Genomic DNA, 18,919 nt, shown 5'->3' with positions numbered 1-18,919 from the left:
TCAATGCTTGTATGGTTTATTTACAGGGAAAGCAGACTACCGTGTGCAACATACCTTTAGATAGCTTTAATGCTACACCGATGGGTGAAAGTTGTGAGTGTGCCATCGATTCCATTGGGGACTTATTAAAGGTGTGGAGTGGCTATGTGCTCTACAGTGAATACAGATATAATGAGCTGGAATAATGAATGTAATACCTCATTACAGCCCTCAACCTGTCAGTTAGTTTTCTATACGAACTACTGAAGCCACATCTAGAGGTGCATTTTTGGTAGTCGGCTACAATTGACCCCTGGTTCAGCAACACACTGAGAAAATTGTGTTTGTCGATTAAAGCCGAACAAAGAAGTGTTACTGTTATTATAGAGTGAGTAAGTGAGTCAACACAGTTGGCCGTCACTGTGTTTAGGCCAGGTCCCAGGTTAATAAGGAAAAGAAGAAACCGTGACCTGCGAAGCAGACACCATACAGCGAGATAATAAAACCCCTTAGTCACCTAAAATACAACCTGATAAACAAATATTTATCTTTAGCCTAGCACCCACTGCAATATAGTAGCTGACTGCTGGGATATACAGGAAATAACAAGAAATCCTTAGGGATGAAAGAGATGGAGCAGACTGTGTAATTACAGCCCTAAACCTTTCCTTCATGTGCTTTCTGATGGCTTATCATACAATAATAGCTCAGTACAATATAAAATCCTTTTAAGTTTTACCAAGGTTGCAATATGATGAAAATTAGTAATACTGTCTGTCTGATTCTATTCATTCAAGACAATGCCTCAGCAATTGAACAGAGAACATTTTACTTATTATTCTGGAAGTGCTGCCCTTGAAGGAAAGAAARGTCTTATTCATATTTTTTATTTTTTATTTCAGTGATCTAAGAATAAACTAAGCAAAAAAAGAAATGTCCCTTTTTCAGGACTCTGTCTTTCAAAGATAATTTGTAAAGATCCAAATAACTTCACAGATCTTCATTGTAAAGGGTTTAAACACTGTTTGCCATGCTTGTTCAATGATCCATAAACAATTAATGAACATGCACCTGTGGAACGGTCGTTAAGACACTAACAGCTTACAGACGGTAGCGAATTAAGGTCACAGTTATGAAAACTTAGGACACTGAATAGGCCTTTTTACTGACACTGAAAAAACCCAAAAGAAAGATTCCCAGGGTCCCTGCTCATCTGAGTGAACGTGCATTAGGCATGCTGCAAGGAGGCATGAGGACTGAAGATGTGGTCAGGGCAAAAAACTGCAATGTCCTTACTGTTAGACGTCTAAGACAGCGCTACAGGGAGACAGGACGGACAGCTGATCATCCTCGCAGTGGCTGACCACATGTAACAACACCTGCACAAGATCGGTACATCCGAACATCACACCTGCGGGACATATACAGGAGGGCAACAACAACTGCCCGAGGTACACCAGGAACGCACAATCCCTCCATCAGTGCTCAGACTGTCTGCAATAGGCTGAGAGAGGCTGAACTGAGGGCTTGTAGGCCTGTTGTAAGGCAGGTCCTCACCAGACATCACTGGCAACAACGTCGCCTATGGGCACAAACCCACCGTCGCTGGACCAGACAGGACTGGCAAAACGTGCTCTTCACTCACGAGTCGCGGTTTTGTCTCACCAGGGGTGATGGTCGGATGCACGTTTATCGTCGAAGGAATGAGCGTTACACCAAGGCCTGTACTCTGGAGTGGGATCGATTTGGAGGTGGAGGGTCCGTCATGGTCTGGGGTGGTGTGTCACAGCATTATCGGACTGAGCTTGTTGTCATTATAGGCAATCTCAACGCTGTGCGTTACAGGGAAGACATCCTCCTCCCTCATGTGGTGCCCTTCCTGCAGGCTGATCCTGACATGACCCTCCAGCATGACAATGCCACCAGCCATACTGCACGTTCTGTTTGTGATTTCCTGCAAGACAGGAATGTCAGTGTTCTGCCATGGCCAGCGAAGAGCCCGGATCTCAATCCCATTGAGCACGTCTGGGACCTGTTGGATCGGAGGATTATTAAGGGCTAGGGCCATTCCCCCCAGATATGTCCGGGAACTTGCAGGTGCCTTGGTGGAAGAGTGGGGTAACATCTCAAAGTAAGAACTGGCAGATCTGGTGCAGTCCATGAGGAGGAGATGCACTGCAGTACTTAATGCAGCTGGTGGCCACACCAGATACTGACTGTTACTTTTGATTTTGACCCCCCTTTGTTCAGGGACACATTATTCAATTTCTGTTAGTCACATGTCTGTGGAACTTGTTCAGTTTATGTCTCAGTTGTTGAATCTTGTAGTATTCATACAAATATTTACACATGTTAAGTTTACTGAAAATAAACACAGTTGACAGTGAGAGGACGTCTCTATAACAAAAATTGAATAATTCCATTATGAAACGGTTCATAAAAGTAATTGTGTAAAATAAAGTGTACATAATGTCTACTATAACTTGCTATGATGATGTGTTCTCATTATATAATTAAGCGATAAGGCCCGGGGGGGTGTGGTATGGCCACTATACCACGGCTAAGTGCTGTTCTTAAGCACGACCCAACGCAGAGTGCCTGGATGCAGCCCATAGTCATGGTATATTGGCCATATACCACAAACCCCTGAGGTGCCTTATTGCTATTATAAACTGGCTACCAAGTTACATTAGAGCAGTAAAAATAAAAGCTATTTTTATATTATATTAATATTAATTCCATGTTGATTCAAAGTCTGGTAAGACCTCAAATGTGTGGTTGCAACACAAAAACTCACAAGGATGCTTGGAGCTACTAAATATGCCATGCTGTCTTTTCAACAAGCTGTGAAAAAGACTTGACTTTTTGACAACTAGCTCAATGGCTCTTGGAATGACACCCCTACTATATAGTCTGTGGACCCTTTAATTATAATTTTCTCCTCGATCACTGAGTGAACTTGAGATTTTCCATGACACTGTTATGCTGGTGAATGAGGACCCAAAAGCGACGTAATAGTAACAGAGTCTTTATTCCAGTATTAAACAAATAATGATTCTCCTGGATATAATCAATGGTAAATCCAAAACAGGAAACTGAAATCCTCTCGTCAATAGAGAGGAACGACTGGAGACGCGACCACAGACTGCAGGTCGCTTCGGGAAGGCACTGGCCGTAGCTGACATAGACACCTGCTCACACGCAGCATCTGAAGAAGGCAAAGAACACGACAGGGCGGAACAAGGACACAGGAACAGCAAACATCAAACAAGAATCCGACAAGGAACAGAAGCGGAAAACAGAGGGAGAAATAGGGACTCTAATCAGAGGGCAAAATAGGGGACAGGTGTGAAAGAGTAAATGAGGTCGTTAGGAGAATGAGAAACAGCTGGGAGCAGGAACGGAACGATAGAGAGAAAGAGAGCGGAGAGGGAGAGAGGGAGAGGGAGAGAGAGAGAGAAAGAGAAAGAACCTAATAAGACCAGCAGAGGGAAGCACAGGGACAAGACATGATAATCAATGACAAAACATGACAGTACCCCCCCACTCACCGAGCGCCTCCTGGCGCACTCGAGGAGGAACCCTGGCGGCAACGAAGGAAATCATCAATCAACGAACGGTCCAGCACGTCCCGAGTGGAACCCAACTCCTCTCCTCAGGACCGTAACCCTCCCAATCCACAAGGTACTGGTGACCACGTCCCCGAGAACGCATGTCCATGTCTTCCGTACCTTGTAAATAGGAGCGCCCTCGACAAGGACGGGGGGGGGAGGGGAAGACGAACGGGGGCGCGAAGAAAAGGCTTGACACAAGAGACATGGAAGACAGGTGGGACGCGACGAAGATGTCGCGGAAGAAGCAGTCGCACAGCGACAGGATTGACGACCTGAGAGACACGGAACGGACCAATGAACCGCGGAGTCAACTTGCGAGAAGCTGTCGTAAGGGGAAGGTTACGAGTGGAAAGCCACACTCTCTGACCGCGACAATACCTAGGACTCTTAATCCTACGTTTATTGGCGGCTCTCACAGTCTGCGCCCTGTAACGGCAAAGTGCAGACCTGACCCTCCTCCAGGTGCGCTCACAACGTTGGACAAAAGCCTGAGCGGGGGAACGCTGGACTCGGCGAGCTGGGACGAAAACAGAGGAGCGTGGTAGCCAAGACTACTCTGAAACGGGGTAGCCCGGTAGCAGACGAAGGAAGCGAGTTGTGAGCGTACTCAGCCCAGGGGAGCTGTTCTGCCAAGACGCAGGGTTTCGAAACGAAAGGCTGCGTAATATGCGACCAATCGACTGATTGCCCTTTCTGCTTGACCGTTAGACTGGGGATGAAACCCGGAAGAGAGACTGACGGAAGCACAATCAAACGACAGAACTCCCTCCAAACCTGTGACGTGAATTGCGGACCTCTGTCTGAAACGGCGTCTAACGGGAGGCCATGAATTCTGAACACATTCTCAATGATGATTTGTGCCGTCTCCTTAGCGGAAGGAAGCTTAGCGAGGGGAATGAAATGTGCCGCCTTAGAGAACCTATCGATAACCGTAAGAATCACAGTCTTCCCGCAGACGAAGGAAGACCGGTAATAAAGTCTAAGCGATGTGAGACCATGGTCGAGAAGGAATGGGAAGCGGTCTGAGACGACCGGCAGGAGGAGAGTTACCTGACTTAGTCTGCGCGCAGTCCGAACAAGCAGCCCCGAAACGGCGCGTGTCCCGCTCCTGAGTAGGCCACCAAAACCGCTGGCGAATAGAAGCAAGCGTACCCCGAACGCCGGGTGGCCAGCTAACTTGGCAGAGTGAGCCCACTGAAGAACAGCCAGACGAGTAGAGACAGGAACGAACAGAAGGTTACTAGGACAAGCGCGCGGCGACGCAGTGTGGATGAGTGCTTGCTTTACCTGTCTCTCAATTCCCCAAGAAGTCAACCCGACAACACGCCCTTCAGGGAGAATCCCCTCGGGTCGGTAGAAGCCACAGAAGAACTAAAGAGACGGGATAAGGCATCAGGCTTGTGTTTCTTATTTCCCGGACGATAGGAAATCACGAACTCGAAACGAGCGAAAAACAACGCCCAACGAGCTTGACGTGCATTAAGTCGTTTGGCCGAACGGATGTACTCAAGGTTCTTATGGTCAGTCCAAACGACAAAAGGGACGGTCGCCCCTCCAACCACTGTCGCCATTCGCCTATGGCTAAGCGGATGGCGAGCAGTTCGCGGTTACCCACATCATAGTTGCGTTCCGATGGCGACAGCGCGATGAGAAAAGTAAGCGCAAGGATGGACCTTATCGTCAGACTGGAAGCGCTGAGACAGAATGGCTCCCACGCCCACCTCTGAAGCGTCAACCTCGACAATGAATTGTTTAGTGACGTCAGGAGTAAGGATAGGGGCGGAAGTAAAACGCTTCTTGAGGAGATCAAAAGCTCCCTGGGCGGAACGCGGCCACTTAAAGCAAGTCTTGACAGAAGTCAGAGCTGTGAGAGGGGCAGCCACTTGACCGAAATTACGAATGAAACGCCGATAGAAATTAGCGAAACCGAGAAGCGCTGCAACTCGACACGTGACTTAGGAAGGGGCCAATCGCTGACAGCCTGGACCTTAGCGGGATCCATCTGAATAACTTCAGCGGAAATAACAGAACCGAGAAAAGTGACAGAGGAGACATGAAAGGCGCACTTCTCAGCCTTCACGTAGAGACAATTCTCTAAAAGGCGCTGGAGTACACGTCGAACGTGCTGAACATGAATCTCGAGTGACGGTGAAAAAATCAGGATATCGTCAAGGTAAACGAAAACAAAAATGTTCAGCATGTCTCTCAGTACATCATTAACTAATGCCTGAAAGACAGCTGGAGCATTAGCGAGACCGAACGGCAGAACCCGGTATTCAAAATGCCCTAACGGAGTGTTAAACGCCGTCTTCCACTCGTCCCCCTCTGATGCGTACGAGATGGTAAGCGTTACGAAGGTCCAACTTAGTAAAGAACCTGGCTCCCTGCAAAATCTCGAAGGCTGACGACATAAGGGGAACGGATAACGATTCTTAACCGTTATGTCATTCAGCCCTCGATAATCCACGCAGGGGCGCAGAGTACCGTCCTTCTTCTTAACAAAGAAAAATCCCGCTCCGGCGGGAGAGGAAGAAGGCACCACGGTACCGGCGTCGAGAGAAACAGACAGATAATCCTCGAGAGCCTTACGTTCGGGAGCCGACAGAGTATAGTCTACCCCGAGGGGGAGTGGTCCCGGGAAGGAGATCAATACAACAATCATACGACCGGTGAGGAGGAAGGGAGCTGGCTCTGGACCGACTGAAGACCGTGCGCAGTCATGATATTCCTCCGGCACTCCTGTCAATCACCAGGTTCCTCTGAGTAGAGGGGACAGAAGACACAGGAGGGATAGCAGACATTAACACTTCACATGACAAGAAACGTTCCAGAATAGAATAGAATTACTAGACCAATTAATAGAAGGATTATGACATACTAGCCAGGGATGACCCAAACAACAGGTGTAAAAGGTGAACGAAAAATCAAAAAGGAAATGGTCTCACTGTGGTTACCAGATACAGTGAGGGTTAAAGGTAGTGTCTCACATCTGATACTGGGGAGAAGACTCCCATCTAAGGCGAACATGGGCGTAGGCTTCCCTAACTGTCTGAGAGGAATGTCATGTTTCCGAGCCCATGCTTCGTCCATAAAACAACCCTCAGCCCCTGAGTCTATCAAGGCACTGCAGGAAGCAGCCGAACCGGTCCAGCGTAGATGGACCGACAAGGTAGTACAGGATCTTGATGGGAAGACCTGAGTAGTAGCGCTCACCAGTAGCCCTCCGCTTACTGATGAGCTCTGGCTTTTACTGGACATGACATGACAAAATGTCCAGCAGAACCGCAATAGAGGCAAAGGCGGTTGGTGATTCTCCGTTCCCTCTCCTTAGTCGAGATGCGAATACCTCCCAGCTGCATGGGCTCAGTCTCTGAGCCGGTGGGAGGAGATGGTTGAGATGCGGAGAGGGGAAACACCGTTAACGCGAGCTCTCTTCCACGAGCTCGGTGACGAAGATCTACCCGTCGTTCTATGCGGATGGCGAGAGCAATCAAAGAGTCCACGCTGGAAGGAACCTCCCGGGAGAGAATCTCATCCTTAACCTCAGCGTGGAGTCCCTCCAGAAAACGAGCGAGCAACGCCGGCTCGTTCCAGTCACTGGATGCAGCAAGAGTGCGAAACTCTATAGAGTAATCCGTTATGGATCGATCACTTTGACATAGGGAAGCCAGGACCCTGGAAGCCTCCTTCCCAAAAACTGAACGATCAAAACCCGTATCATCTCCTCTTTAAAGTTCTGATAACGTTAGAACACTCAGCCCTTGCCTCCCAGATAGCTGTGCCCCACTCCCGAGCCCGACCAGTAAGGAGTGATATGACGTAAGCGATCCGAGCTCTCTCTCTTGAGTATGTGTTGGGCTGGAGAGAGACACAATATCACACTGGGTGAGAAAGGAGCGACACTCAGTGGGCTGCCCAGAGTAACATGGTGGGTTATTAACCCTAGGTTCCGGAGACTCGGAAGACGAGAGTAGCTGGTGGCACGAGACGAAGACTCTGAAACTGTCCTGAGAGATGCAGACCTGAGCGGACAGGGTCTCAACGGCATGGCGAGCAGCAGACAATTCCTGCTCGTGTCTGCCGAGCATTGCTCCCTGGATCTCGACGGCATTGTTGCGGAGAATCCGTAGTCGCTGGGTCCATTCTTGGTCGGATTCTTCTGTTATGCTGGTGAATGAGGACCAAAAGCGACGTAATAGTAACAGAGTTTTATTCCAGTATTAACAAATAATGTTCTCCTGGATATAATCAATGGTAATCCAAACAGGAAACTGAAATCCTCTCGTCAATGAGAGGAACGACTGGAGACGCGACCACAGACTGCAGGTCGCTTCGGGAAGGCACTGGCCGTAGCTGACATAGACACCTGCCCTCACACAGCATCTGAAGAAGGCAAAGAACACGACAGGGCGGAACAAGGAACACAGGAACAGCAAACATCAAACAAGAATCCGACAAGGACAGAAGCGGAAAACAGAGGGAGAAATAGGGACTCTAATCAGAGGGCAAAATAGGGGACAGGTGTGAAAGAGTAAATGAGGTCGTTAGGAGAATGAGAAACAGCTGGGAGCAGGAACGGAACGATAGAGAGAAAGAGAGCGGGAGAGGGAGAGAGGGAGGAGGAGAGAGAGAGAGAAAGAGAAAGAACCTAATAAGACCAGCAGAGGGAAGCACAGGGACAAGACATGATAATCAATGACAAAACATGACAGACACATTATGTGACATGTGTTTTCTTTTTGTATTTACTAGGCAAGTCAGTTAAGAACAAATTCTTATTTACATGACGGCCTACCGGGGAACAGTGGGTTAACTGCCTTGTTCAGGGGCAGAACGACAGATTTTTACCTTGTCAGCTCGGGGATTCGATCCAGCAATACTTTCGGTTACTGGCAAACACGCTTTAACCACTTTTACCTCCTCTCAGTTATGCTGTGTGGCAAACTCTGGTATTACATTGTGAATAACAATCCAGTAAATTATATCCTCAGTGCTCTATATGTGTCAGTATCTCCCTAGGAGAGGTGGGTGTGGAGTCAGGGGCAGGAGAGCAAGAATTTCAAGAAGGGCGTTTTATTTACTGGTCCACCAACACAACAGGTACAGGACACAAAAGCAGCCACTAGAAAACAGGAATGCAGTCTAGTGAAAACGAGGAACACACTCCTCTACTAAAATAACGTGGCGGGAAAAACAGTCCCGTGAAAATAAACATGCTTAACAGGAAAAACCGCAACCCAAGCCAACGACAGTAACACAAACAATCCCGCACAAAACCTAGCGGGTAGGGCGAGATTAAATACCCCACTGATTAGCCTAAACTAGACACAGGTGAACACAAGACAGACAAAACCAAACTAAAAAGAAAAGGGATCGGTGGCAGCTAGTAGGCCGGCGACGACGACCGCCGAGCGCCGCCCGAACAGGGAGAGGAGCCACCTTCGGTGGAAGTCGTGACAATATGCACCTACTTTTAAAACAAATCACTTTTCATTGATTTCTCCCAGTTTTCCCATAACGTATTCTACTCAAGTAATGATAAGCACTTCCGGATCTCACATCTGGGCATTGGCCTTGGAGCAAATTAAAGGAGCTGTGTGAATCTGATGAACACAAGGAGGAAATGAATAAGCTTTTCATTGGAAAGTAATAAAGCAGGGTGGAAGGCAATGAAGCAAGAAACATTATCTTTGGAAACGAGCTCCATAATCCATCCAATTAAAATAAAATGGCTGACAATGACAGTTAGCTGTTTCCGGTGTGCTACTGCAGCACTGCTCTTGTAAGAATCCTTCAGCAACTGGTCCCCTTTGATCTCTGTGTGTCTGCTGTGTGGCATTGTCCAGAAAAACCATGCAAAGTCGTCCCAGTATGGCAAGTGGACGAGATGTATAGACAATTACAATCACTATATCCCTAGTGCTGTGCTTGCACTGTGGCACAGAAACCTACAGTAGTGCTAGATTTAAAACTTTTATTGGAAAAAATTACAGAGTCTCACGTATTTTGTTTGAAATCATGCCCAACATAGGAATCTTGGGTTTGTGTGAGGTGTGTGTGTGTGAGGTGTGTGTGCGAAGGGTGTGTGAGGTTGTAATGTGTGAAATGTTGTCGCTACCTGAGGAGAACAGTAGGCAAGATGGCCTCTGGGTTCATGACTCAAAGATCACCTAGAGATTTGACACCTCTCTGATTGCTGCGTTCTCAGGTTCTCCTCTCCATCACATCACTCTTCTGTGAACACCCTCAGATGGAGGCACGGTGGAGAATTTAATTTGGGAAACAGGGAGACACCCTAAAGTTCAACTCATATGGATGATGGATGAGGCTGAGATCTAAGATGCAAAGAACTCTCACATTTAGTGGTGAGTGATTCTGATGACGACGCCCTTGAAATATTGTTCTCTCACACAATCACAAGACCCAGTAACCCGAAAACATACTTTCGTGTCTCTGGATGAGGGTACCGTTTTAAAAGTTTCTATAGTCGAATGGAATTCTTCTATGATTTTCTGGCATGGTGCTATTGTTGAGGATTATCATTTGTTAGTGTGAAAGGGTAATTATACTAACAGCTTACATTACTGTATTCTTTCTTGATTACAAAAATATTTGATGTAATTAAACCTCAGCCTAATCCACAAAGCAGAGACACTGCTGTCTGTCTTCTACATCCAGCTAAACTGATTGGACTCTGTTTGTTGTTTTCAATGAGCTAACAACTGTCTTTTGACTGAAAAATGCTATAATTGACTTGGTAGAAACTGTGTATCTTTCAGAAACTCAATTTTCTACAATTACCCTCTTCGGCAACCGGATAAATGTAAATAAACATTGAATAGGAACTCTACAGCAGATGAGTCCCAAGATTGGTCCATGTACAGGGAATCCGTCAGATTTCATGACGCTGTAAATAAATCCTTGTTTTCTCTTGTCTGATATATTTGCCGGGATCTTGAAGCAACATGAGTGCTCAACTATTGTATTACCCAGAGACGGGGGGCAGATTTTTCATCTAATTGTGGCTGCATTAGCCTTTTCATATTAGCTCTGGTCCTCTCCCTCTTTTGAAGTACAGCATGACTGTAACAATGGGAGGGAGCGTAAATAGCATTTCCTTTAGCCAAGCTTTTGTAAAGCACGTTCAATTGGAAGAACCTAAAGAGTACAATCTATACTTGATGAGAGATAAAACCATTATACACACAGAGATGCAACACAGTGTAACATCATCACGGATAAAGGAGCTATTTTGGTCAGGGCCTACTTATGTTTGTGTTGCGGTGTATAGTGGTCTACAGTTGTCTATCTGTCTGTCTTTGTACGTTCCATTTCATTTGTACACTAGAGTGTACAAATTAATTTGTAAAAACTGTAAATGATTTGGCCATGTTGCAAATGTGTGCAGACGAAACGAGTATACTGAAGATCAGAGTGAAGAACGTCAAGAGTTGTAGCTGTGATAAGGTTCATGACTCAGAGGTCTTGGATGGCCCTGTAAGGGTGAAGGAGGTTGAGGTGGCAAAAGTCATGGCAGTCCATTAGATCTTGTATGCGGAGGCAATCTAAAGAGTTAAGAAGGCAAGTGACAATAGTGTTCAAGACATAGTCATGGCCTCCCGAGTGGTACAGCGGTCTATGACATTGCCTTGCAGTGGATCCACCACAGCCTGTGATTGTTTATAATAGTTGCAATGAACGCCACAAAATCCACCTTTCTTACACACAGCATATCCAGATTTCTTGATTGACAAACTGTACGGCTCAAGTGTTAAAGAAATTGGACATCATTGTGGCTGCGATAGAAAGGTATCTGGACCTTCAAGAGTTCATAGCGGCAGATCTGCAAGGGGTATTGGCAATGGAAGATGTGCTACCCTCCCAGGCTTCTCAGCCTGTGCAGGGAACATATTTGGCTAGGGTGCATTTTGTTCTGTGTTTTTTCTGGTAGTTAGTATGAATATATATTTTTTTGTGTCTTATTTTTTTCATCCCGCACAGCAGCTGGTGGCAAAACACCTTTATTTGTTGGTTGTAATCCATCAATAAACCCCAAAGAAGAAGAACAATGCGCACTGAAGCTTACATCAAATTCCTCTTCTGGCTTATATAGTAATTTGATCCGTCGCCATCATTCATGCGTTTTGGCGCGGGACATTAGTTTTCCTTCCTCCTGTTGGTCGGTAACCTAAATATTCAGTGGGGGTTGTAATCCGTTACAGAAAAAAGGATTTCATCTAATGTCCATGAACTAATCCAATCTCCCTTGAGAGGTAAAATCGTACTTTTGTAGTTGCTAACCTGGTCAATAGATAGCCAGTGGGATTGCAAATGTTCTTAAACATAACTGCTTTCCAAACGTGGATCTTTAAGGTCTTTCACCCATTTATAAACAGCAAAGGTAAAAACATAGCAAGAATTCCCTAAAAGCTGATATAATTACAGTAGTCAATGTGTTAACTGTGAGCATGGTAAGAGCTGCATGGCCTGCTCTCCATCCATACCTGTGCTTCCCTACTTTCTGGTCATGTGACCAGTGACCCATAACCATAGGTAATGTCCAAAGGGCTTCTACAGCAATCATGTCACATGTCTCTCACAGTATTTCAAAGTGATGTTTTTGACTACAGTACATAACTTATGCCTTAGCCCATACATTGAAGGTGGTTTAACTTTCAAACCCACACGAATGCCTGGACTTGGATTTGTATGCCACTTAGCAACTATTTGTGGTTATATTTTTTGCCTTTTGTGACTCAAATAGATTCCCTCCAAGAGCACCTGTGGTTGATTTTAATTWAAAAAAAWAATAATAATAAAAGTAATCCCAGCCCCCCGTCCCCGCAGGAGGTCTTTTGCCTTTTGGTAGGCCGTCATTGTAAATAAGAATTTGTTCTTAACTGACTTGCCTAGTTAAATAACATTAAATAACATCAATTGTTTTTGGAGTACCTGAAACGCTCCTGCTACTTCTTTTCTACTAGTACCTAACAACTTTGACTATGTCTATCAATTCTACCCATGACTGAAAACAGAAGACTCCCTGAGCTAATGCACACAGGGATGATTTCTGTATTTTGAAAGTTACATATCTTGAAAACTTGATTGCTGACAAGCAAAATATTTTGGGACAATGCCAACAATAGACTAATGAAACAAATACCAAAAGATAGTTTTGGGGTAGTATTTTCACTTCCTCGTCTCCCAGCCCTTCCAATGCGACTATCCCTGGTGCTCCTCCCTCTTTTCCCCCTGCCCCGCTACACAGTTTCTCCCTGAAGGCAGTCATTGAGTCTGATGTGGTAAAGGAGCCTCTTAAACTTGACCATAAAAACCATCTTGGTCAGATGGTTTAGATCCTTTCTTCTATAAGGTTGCAGCCCCTATCATCGCCGAGCCTATCTCTCACCTTTTTAACCTGTTTCTCCTCTCTGTTGAGGTTCCCAGTGCTTGGAAAGCAGCCACAGTGTGTCCTTTATTTAAAGGGGGAGAACAAACTGACCCTAACTTTTATAGGTCAATTTCTATCTTGCCCTGTTTATCCAAAGTGTTGTAAAAACTTGTCAATAATCAACTGACTGGCTTTGTAACCTTTATTTAACTAGGCAAGTCAATTAAGAACACATTCTTATTTACAATTACAGCCTACCCCGGCAAAACTCGGACGACGCTGGGCCAATTATGCGCGGCCCTATGGGACACCCAATCATGGCCGGATGTGGTACAGCCTGGATTTCTTGATGTCTATCGTATCCTCTCTGGAAGGCAATCTGGTTTCCGCTCAGATTATGAATGTATCACTGCAACCTTAAAGGTCCTCAATGATATCACCATTGCCCTTGATTCTAAGCAATGTTATGCTGCAATTTTTTTTTTTACTTGGCCAAAGCTTTTTATGCAGTAGACCATTCCATTCTTGTGGTTCGGCTAAGGAGTATTGGTGTCTCTGAGGGATCTTTGGACTGGTTTGTTAACTACCTCTCTCAAAGAGAGCAGTGTGTAAAGTCAGAACATCTTCTGTCTCAGCCACTGCCTGTCACCAAGGGAGTACCCCAGGGCTTGATCCTAGGCCCCGCACTCTTCTCAATTTACATCAGCAACATACTGTAGCTCAGGCAGTAGGAAGCTCTCTTATCCATTTATATGCAGATGATAGTCTTATACTCACATGGCCTCTCCCCGGATTCTGTGTAAAAATGCTCTACAAAACTTTCTTAGTGTCCAACAAGCTTACTTTGCTCTTAACCTTGTTCCGAACACCTCCAAAACAAAGGTAATGTGTTTTGGTAAGAAGAATGTTCAATGACTTGGTTTCCTCTATCGTAATTGCTCCTCTTTCACCCCAGCTGATAAACTAACCCTGATTCAGATGACCATCCTACCCATGCTAGATTAAAGAGACGTATTTTATAGAGGTAAGTGTGCTCTCGAACGGCTAGATGTTCTTTACCATTCAGCCTTCAGATTTGCCACCAATGCTCCTTATAGGACACATCACTGCACTATATACTCCTCTGTAAATTGTATACCTGATGCAAGACCCACTTGTTGATGCTTACTTATAAAACCCTCTTAGGCCTCACTTCACCCTATCTGAGATACCTACTGCATCCCTCATTCTCTACATACAACACCCGTTCTGCCAGTCACATTCTGTTAAAGGTCCCCAAAGCACACACATCCCTGGGTCGCTCCTCTTTTCAGTTTGCTGAAGCTAGCGACTGGAACGAGCTGCAAAAAACACTCAAACTGGATAGTTTTATCTCCATCTCTACATTCAGACTCAATCATGTACACTTTTACTGACACTTGTGGCAGCTTCGCGTGATGTATTGTTGTCTCTACCTTCTTTCCCTTTGTGCTGTTGTCTGTGCCCAATAATGTTTGTACCATGTTTTGTGCTGCTACCACGTTGTATTGCTGCCATGCTGTGTTGCTACCGTGTCATTGTCATGTTGTGTTGCTACCGTGCTGTGTTGTCATGTGTTGCTGACATGCTGTGTTGTTGTCTTAGGTCTCTCTTGTCGTTATGTTTCTTTCCTACACTTTTATTTTGAATCCCAGTCCCGTCCCCGCAGGAGGCCTTTTGCCTCTTGGTAGGCTGTCATTGTAAATATGAAATTGTTATTAATTGACATGCCTCATTAAATAAAAATGTAAAATACAATTCCTTTAAGCTCAATGGGCCGAACAGGCTTGTGTTGCTCAGGCAACCTGGGTTCAATCCCAGTTGGTTACATTAGTTCAATATTCTCTACTCGGTGTACGGGCGGTACCTTAGAGAGCATATATCCATGTCTCTAAGTGTCTGGTGACTGTCCACTGGCAGTGATGAAAGACTTGGGCTGATACATGGAAATAAAAAAGTGGACCAGGCTATATTTATTTTATAAACCATGTTCTGTATCAGTAATCAGAGCCTATAGGATGTTTAACATACAGCCTGTGGCACAGTGTCAGCAGGGATGCCTTAGTCTAATAGCTGCCTGGAGAAGAGATAATTATTCATAAAACTTAACTTCCTACTAAATTCTTGAATATAATTTCCTCATCTTATTTGATCATACACAGATATATTTTAAACGGATTTAATCAAAACAATAATATATATTTTTTTTAAATCCAATACAGTATAATATTGGCATACTCTGGGGTGGATGGTAGCCTAGAGGTTAGAACAAATAAAAAAGATTGAATCCCTGAGCTGACAAGGTAAAAATCTGTTGTTCTGCTCCTGAACAAGGCAGTTAACAACTGGGCCGTCATTGAAAATAAGAATTTGTTCTTAACTGACTTGACTAGTTAAATAAAGGTAAAATTAAAAAGACTCTGACAGTGAGGAGCTGTCCACTAATGTGGTTCTGAAATTGTCTAGTGCAGAGCTAGAGGAGTGTTAAAACTAGTTACAGGGCCTTCAGAAAGTGTTCCTACCCCTTGACTTTTTCATTTTTATTTTACCTTTATTTAACTAGGCAAGTCAGTTAAGAACAAATTCTTATTTAAAATGAAGGCCTACCCCGGCCAAACCCTAACCCGGATGATGCTGGGCCAATTGTGCGCCGCCCTATGGGACTCCCAATCACGGCCGGTTGTGATACAACCTGGAATTGAACCAGGGTCTGATGTGACGCCTCTAGCACTTAGATGCACTGCCTTAGACAGCTACGCCAATCAGGAGGCAATATTTGACTTTTAAGCACATTTTTACTCCTGAACTTACATTTAAACGTGCCATAACAAAGGGGTTAAATAGTTATTGACTCAAGACATTTCCGATTTTCATTTTTTATTCATTTGTACACATTTCTTAAAACATAATTCCACATTATTTGGGTATTTTGTGTAGGCCAGTTACACGAAATCTCAATTTACTCTATTTTAAATTCAGGCTGTACCCACAAAATGTGGAAACAGTCAAGGGGTGTGAATACTTTCTGAATGCACCGTAAACACACACACTACAGTACCCCCACCCACCCTAAAGAGAAATTGAAAGAGAGAAATTGATAGAGAGAGAGAGAGAGAGAGATATTCTTCGATATTCCCTGTGCATCTGGGAAGGACTGTTAACGGGGGAGTGGTTTACTTTTTCACTTCGCTTTAAGCACAGCGCATGATTCCGTCCGCGCTTGAGACACTTGGAGGCATCGCTTTCATGAGATTTAATCTCTTCTTACAACAAGGATATATCACAGTAGGGAGGATGGAATTGAGAAAGTTGTCACGGTTATATTTCTTCATTGTCTGTGTTTTGAACACCTCCAGCTCTGCATCCGCCGCCAATCACCGTGAGTATCAGAAGTTGGAAATGAAACCGCGCGCGTTTTGTGACATGCATTTTGCAGTAGTCGTATGACTCGAATGAACAAAAAAACAGATGTGCCTGATGAAGCAGTAGCCTAGCTAATGTTTCTAAGGGTCTTTTTTATGTAGGCTATAGGTGTAGGGCCATTTGTTGAAGCTATAAAGTGAGAAATGTGGTTTCTTCGCCCACTGTCGTTTGGCTGTGATATACATTGTTCTAGATTGCTTATCTTCGGATGATTCAATCACCTGGCTATTGAAATATCAGTCCGCTATATAATTGTCACAGCAGCACAATTAGCAGTAAAATCACTTTGTGGAAATTATATTCAATTCTGTTGTCATTCACGTCATCGTTGATATATGTTTCTCTCTCTGGTATGATACCAGACATTCATTTTTTATCTTTGCTGTGCGAGAATCCCTTATAATGAAGTGTATTAGTCCAATTGTTTTGATATTGTCGTCGCTAGAGGTCATCATTCCTCACCTGAGTTTTTAGTTGGAGGATAAATGGTGTATTGTGTAACCAATTACAAATATGTATGTATATGTATATGTGTGTGTATGTGTGTATGTGTATTTATGTAAATATGTGTATGTATATATATATATATATATATATATATATATATATTTGTATGTGTGTGTGTGTGTGGTGTGTATGTATGTACGTGTCTGTATATATATATGTGGTGTGTGTGTGTATGTGTATGTGTGTATGTGTATGTATGTATGTATGTATGTATGTATGTATGTATGTATGTTATGTAGTTATGTATATACACACACATACATATGTATATATATCAACGCATACATATGTATATATATACACACATATGTGTATATATATACACACATGCATATATATATACATACAAATGTGTGTGTGTGTGTGTTGTATGTGTGTATATATATGAGTGAAGGATGCTTTGTTGCGAAATAGAAAGACGATTCTAGATTTAATTTTGGATTGGAGATGTTTAATGTGAATCTGGAAGGAGAGTTTACAGTCTAACCAGACACCTAGGTATTTGTAGTTGTCCACATATTCTAAGTCAGAACCGTCCAGAGTAGTGATGCTGGACGGGCGGCCAGGTGCGGGCAGCGATCGGTTGAAGAGCATGCATTTAGTTTACTTGCATTTAAGAGCAGTTGGAGGCCACGGAAGGAGAGTTGTATGACATTGACGCTCATCTGGAGGTTAGTTAACAAGTGTCCAACAAAGGGCCAGAGGTATAACAGAATGGTGTCGTCTGCGTAGAGGTGGATCAAAGAATCACCAGCAGCGAGAGCGACATCATTGATGCATACAGAGAAAGGGAGTCATCCCGAAATTGAACCCTGTGGCACCCCATAGAGACTGCCAGAGGTCCGGACAAACGGCCGTCCTGCGATTTGACATACTGAACTCTATCGGAGAAGTATTTGGTGAACCAAGCGAGGCAATCATTTGAGAAACCAAGGCTGTTGAGTCTGCCAATAAGAATGTTGTGATTGACAGAGTCGAAAGCCTTAGCCAGGTCGATGTATACGGCTGCACAGTAATGTCTCTTATCGATGGTGGTTATGATATCGTTTAGGACCTTGAGTGTGGCTGAGGTGCACCCATGACTAGCTCTGAAACCAGATTGCATAGCGGAGAAGGTACGGTGAGATTCGAAATGGTCGGTAATCTGTTTGTTAACTTGGCTTTCAAAGACCTTAGAACGGCAGGGTAGAATAGATATAGGTCTGTAGCAGTTTGGGTCTAGAGTGTCTCCCCCTTTGAAGAGGGGGATGACCGCGACAGCTTTCCAACCTATGGGAATCTCAGACGATACGAAAGAGAGGTTGAACAGGCTAGTAATAGGGGTTGCAACAATTTCGGCAGATAGTTTTAGAAAGAGAGGGTCCAGATTGTCTAGCCCCGCTGATATGTAGGGGTCCAGATTTTGCAGCTCTTTCAGAACATCAGCTATCTGGATTTGGGTGAAGGAGAAGTGGGGGAGGTTTGGGCGAGTAGCTGTGGGGAGCGCAAGGCTATTGACCGGGGTAAGGGTAGCCAGGTGGAAAGCATGGCCAGCCGTAGAAAAATGCTTATTGAAATTCTCAATTATTGTGGATTTATTGGTGGTGACAGTGTTTCCTATCCTCAGTGCAGTGGGAAGCTGGGAGGAGGTGCTCTTATTCTCCATGGACTTTACAGGTTCCCAGAACTTTTTTGAGTTTGTACTACAGGATGCAAATTTCTGTTTGAAAAAGCTAGCCTTAGCTTTCCTAACTGCCTGTGTATATTGGTTCCTAACTTCCCTGAAAAGGTGCATATCACGGGGGCTATTTGATGCTAATGCAGAACTCCACAGGATGTTTTTGTGCTGGTCAAGGGCAGACAGGTCTGGAGTGAACCAAGGGCTATATCTATTCCTGGTTCTACATTTTTTGAATCGAGCATGCTTATTTAAGATGGTGAGGAAGGCCCCTGTAAAGAATAACCAGGCATCCTCTACTGACGGGATGAGGTCAATGTCATTCCAGGA

At 44.6% G+C, this 18,919-nt stretch overlaps 1 pseudogene; it reads left to right on the top strand.

Annotated features, from left to right (window-relative positions):
* Positions 1-16,187: 16,187 nt before the first annotated feature.
* LOC111959514 (contactin-associated protein-like 5) overlaps positions 16,188-18,919 on the top strand; it is a 121,165-nt pseudogene continuing 118,433 nt past the window's right edge.

Source organism: Salvelinus sp. IW2-2015, linkage group LG36 (genome assembly GCF_002910315.2).
Source record: "Salvelinus sp. IW2-2015 linkage group LG36, ASM291031v2, whole genome shotgun sequence".
NCBI lineage: Eukaryota > Metazoa > Chordata > Actinopteri > Salmoniformes > Salmonidae > Salvelinus > Salvelinus sp. IW2-2015.
This window is presented reverse-complemented; position numbering and strand designations above follow the sequence as displayed.